Source organism: Vigna radiata, unplaced genomic scaffold (assembly GCF_000741045.1).
Source record: "Vigna radiata var. radiata cultivar VC1973A unplaced genomic scaffold, Vradiata_ver6 scaffold_490, whole genome shotgun sequence".
NCBI classification, from domain to species: Eukaryota; Viridiplantae; Streptophyta; class Magnoliopsida; order Fabales; family Fabaceae; genus Vigna; species Vigna radiata.
Window position 1 is genome coordinate 49358 of NW_014542722.1, and position 4666 is coordinate 54023.

At 33.1% G+C, this 4666-nt stretch overlaps 1 long non-coding RNA gene across 10 annotated transcripts; it reads right to left on the minus strand.

Moving 5' to 3' along the window:
- Nucleotides 1–266: 266 nt before the first annotated feature.
- On the minus strand, nt 267–4222 carry LOC106780578. 10 transcript variants are annotated; one of them, XR_002666594.1, is made up of 8 exons: nt 3326–4216; nt 3198–3218; nt 2961–3096; nt 2766–2884; nt 2202–2280; nt 1877–2089; nt 1615–1685; nt 913–1144 (listed from the first exon to the last, which is right to left on the minus strand). It is a non-coding gene; the product is annotated as an uncharacterized LOC106780578 (long non-coding RNA). The 10 variants fall into 10 exon arrangements; XR_002666589.1 differs by adding an exon at nt 267–601 and having other exon boundaries at nt 1110–1144; nt 1877–2884; nt 3326–4221; XR_002666590.1 differs by having other exon boundaries at nt 906–1144; nt 1877–2884; nt 3326–3466; nt 3920–4222.
- Nucleotides 4223–4666: the final 444 nt, after the last annotated feature.

Here is a 4666-nt window from a genome sequence, read left to right on the forward strand (position 1 = left end):
GGACCTCTTCCATCCAGAATTTACACTTGGACAGGATTATCTGTATATAATATATACGGATTTATCCATATATAATTTATATACGGATTTATCCGTATGTAACTTTGGAACTTAATAAAAAAAAATTAGGTGACCTCACGCATCCAATGCATATAACTTTAATACGATGAAACTTCATCTTTGACTAAATAACAAGCACCCACCCAAGGAAAGTGCAATCAAGTTTTTCGATATTGCCACAAAACCCAAGAAACTCAAATTAATAATTTCACACATAAAGTTCACATACTATAAAATTCAAATATCTGATTACTCAAACATAGTGATAACTAAAGTCTGGATGTTTCTNATACTAATAATTACAATAAGAACAAAGCAAATTAAAGGATTCTTTATCTTGTACTTGATCATTGTCTCTTAGTTTGAATCAAATTGATCTCGTATGTTGCAATGGTGTTAGGAGTTCTCCTGATTGCTTGTAGAAAAACTTTCCATCCTCCATGACAACTTCATATGCTTGAGGGATGGTGGATAAAGGTTAGGAACTGAACCGGGAGCGATCCCATTATCATCAAACCCTTAGCCTTTTTTTGTTTGATACCTACTGACAAGTAAACTTTATCACCAAAAATCATATTACCAATAAGATATGAAAAATAATTGTCCTAAACAGTAAGACTGACACACAGTAAAAAAAATACTTTCAGGAGAGCGGGTGTTTAATTGTATTTAATTATTTCTTTATGATGAAATGGATAGCAAAATCATAGTTTAAAATCTATGAATGAGAATTTCTAAAATTATTAAACAAAATGTTAATTATTTAAAAAAAATTTAAAGTTTGATTTTATATAATTTTATATTTTATTTATAGTTCTAAAATAAAAGTTATCTTTACAAAATTAATCTCTAAAATTATATTTTAATATTACNCATTTAAATTTTCTTTTAAAAATAAATTTATTTACAAGAGTATTTAATATACAACTATATTTACACTAGNAGCAAAATTAAAATAAGGAGTTGAATTTAATTGCAGCGGCATACCAAAAACTAGGAGCAAAATTAAAATAATTATAAATTTTAAAAAAGGACAATGATGCCATTACCTTATCATCTTCAGACTTACCTTTCAAACATATCCCTTTCAAATATAGTCGGCATAATGAAAAAGTAAAGGTTAGAATACTGAAAAGCAGCACAATGAACAAGTAAAGGTACATACTTCAATACCCATATGATTAAGATTCAAATAAAATGCTCCCTAATTAAACTTATCAGAGAAGTAGTACATATTCAAATAAAAACACCTCAATTACTTGCAACCACTACTATTAAACCCTCTGTCGATAGAAATAGAAGTACCCAATTACTTCCAATCAATTGTAATTTAATTCATAATTGACCAGTATTTGGCAGGAAGAAAGAACATACTTCAAGAATTGAGTAATACATGATAATGCAAAGTAGATAAAATGCATAATCTAATTAATTAAACAATTGAAATTATGACTAAGAAGCTTTCATCCTTTGAGAATAACAATTTCCAATCAAATAAAATTCACCATAGATTAACAAAGGCAATTTTATAATTCACAAAAAGATGTTCTAAACCTTGATCAACCTATTGGTTGGTGTTGTTTGAAACTCTTTCCAGAAGTTCCCTTTATATATTGAAAAGTCCACTGCAACAGATTCAAAGGAAATTAACTGGATTCAATTAACTAATTATAAAAACTATTAAATAGTAAGTAATATTAAAATTGGATATGTATAGTGACTGAATTTGAATTATAGGACCCATAAATAGACATCATGAAACATACGTGAATAATAGAGTTGAACATATGTACTTGCAACAGAGAACATTAGTTACCTGAATATCCAGGAAAATCGAATGTTGGATACCTTTATCATGCTTCATCACAGTAGAAAATATATCCATCAGCTAAGTAGCCAAAAAATTAGGCTTTTGGAGTTGGTTGGACAAAGAAAAAGCTAATGGTTGCTCCAAGCAATAATGAGATAGAATAGAGGGAAAAAACATAATAAAAAATCCATGAACTTCTCAATTATTCACGCCAATGCTCTGCTTAGCACCAAAGATTCAAACAACAACAACCAAAGAATGTGAGGGAACATAATGGCTAAAAAAAGAGGAATTAGGGTTTTGAAGATACCAACAATATAATTTCACAAACCTTGGGACTAGCATTCAGAACATTGTGAGGAATATTCCATTCCCAAAGCATACCANACCAAAGTTTCGAATTTTCTACACTGCATACGAAAAAAAGAACCCAATGCAAATATTTGACAATAAGAACATAAGTATGACAAGGAAGGGAAAAGATAGTTTAATTTAAACAAAGATAAACTGGAGCAATATTTAAAACTATACCACTAAAAAAACATATAATAAATTAATATTAAGAAGACATGGCTCTTAAGAGGATCAATACAGAATGATACAACTTACAGCTGACCCGGAAAGACAACAAAACAATGTTGGAGAGATCCCTAGCAACACATAAAAAACATCTTCTCTAATATTATAAAATGCCTCAAGATGTTTAGTAACGCAAAGTATACATTAAAATTACACAGCAACATAGATTTCCCTATATATAAATTCCTACTTCTCTAGAACATACATTAAGGCAATGACTTATGTGAGTTATTGCCTACTGCTGGCTAAGGAAACCAAAAGGAAGAAAATTTACCATTTATATAAAATCAACCAGTGAAATATGGCAGAAACTTACGCAACGTCACCCTTCTCCAAGATAGCAAATTACTTTCTTGATGGCTTCAGCATATGTCCTGTGCTGATAGGTCAGAGTGGATTCCAGCAGGTCGAAGAGCGAAGTCTTAGGATTTCAACCTGGCAAATTATCAATCATGTCAAGTAAGATACATTCTTAGAAGGTCAAATAGAGTGAGAAAGTGAGGAAACTTACCAAGCTGCTTGTTTATTATGGTCATGTCAGGAATTCTCTTGTCACTGTCATCATATCCCTCACCATAAAATTCTTTTGAGCTCACATCAATGGTTGGGGTTTCAGGAGTTTTTTCTCCACTCACCTTTGAGTAAACCTGTAGAATGAAATAGAATTAACAATTCATTATTGAATTTCAGAAACATTAGGCTTGAATTCTAAAAGTAGGTCAAATAATTAAAAACTAGATCACTTCACCTGAATCATTATTTCAGCAAGCTGCCACAAAAAATAAATACAGTAAAAAAAATTGCAGGAAATTACAGATCCGAAACAAAAACTAAAAGGGGAAGAGTAACGAAACNTGTAGGTTAGAGAGAACAAACATGTATCTGTTTCCGCTGGGCTTGAGATCAACTATTTGAACAACAATGTCGGGAAGATCCGACAAAGAATCTAGGNAAGGGTTGGCGAGGAGCACCGAAACGCCNTTGGGTGTGATTGATTTTGCGGCCACTTGATAGAAGCTTCTTGATGAGCAAACGCAGCGGAATAATGAGACATCGAGAGCAAAACAAAGAATAAACGGAAGAAAATGTTAAAAAACCCTAAACAAANAAATTGAAGCCAAAATGATTGGGGAAAAGCTCAAAAATGGACGACGAACCCTAATCTGGGCCGAAGGAACCCTACAAAGGGAAAGAAACTCAATATGAACCGATTAATCGGTTCAAACGTAAGATTGATCAGTACAAAATTGTTTAAACGATGAAAATGGAGGTTAAATTGGTGGAAATCGAAGGACAAACAGTAGAAATGGTTTTAACAGTAAAAAAGTGATTTTAATTGGTTAAAAATGAAGGAAAAATGAAGAGGAGGACGAAACCCTAGGATTTGGAGGTGGTTTTGTATATGGAAGTAAAAATAGAAGGAAGAAATGGAGATTTGACCATAATGAAGTGATTTTGTGATGAACAAACCTATGAATCTCTGAAGAAAATGTGGATGGCTGAGAAGCGCTCGAGAGAGAAAATGATGAAGACGACAACAAAAGTTCCATGGTTGCAGGATGAGAACTCCATAAATGGTTCGACGAGAGGCTGATAGATCGACGAAGAGGCTGATGGAGGGAAAATGCTCCAGAAGAACAGTTCGATGAGAAGAAGAGACAATGAATAATGGCTTGATGACGATTTGTGATTAGGAAAGAGATGAGAGGGAAAGCTGAGAAGGAAAGCTGAGAGGAGGGAAAGTTGTAGAATGACTATGAGATCTTTCTAATTCTTTGCATTTCACTTAGAGTTAAATTCTTTTAACTTTTTTTATTATTTTTTAGCAGCAGTATAAAATATCAGTAGGTAACAGTTTCATTATATACAGATCCAAATCCGTATATAATAATCTGTATGTAAATAGGTTTTTTCTTGTAGTGGCTACTGGCCAGCATCTCCAAGAAGTGCCTCTGGGTGTCTTCAGATGACATCATTGCATTCTTAGCTGCCACCCTTGCAGCTTCCAGATTTTGTAGAGCAATGGTGTTCTGTTGCACCAATGCAGTGTTTTGTTGCTACAGTGCTTGGAGCACAGTCTCTAGCATCCTGATTTGCTCCGATGGCTCAGGTTGAGGGGGTGAAGGAGGAGGAGGTCTAGGCGTCATTTCTCTGTTTACACAGAGAGGAGAAACCATTAATCAAGTTCAAAGAGATAGAACAATTGCCTAGACATGC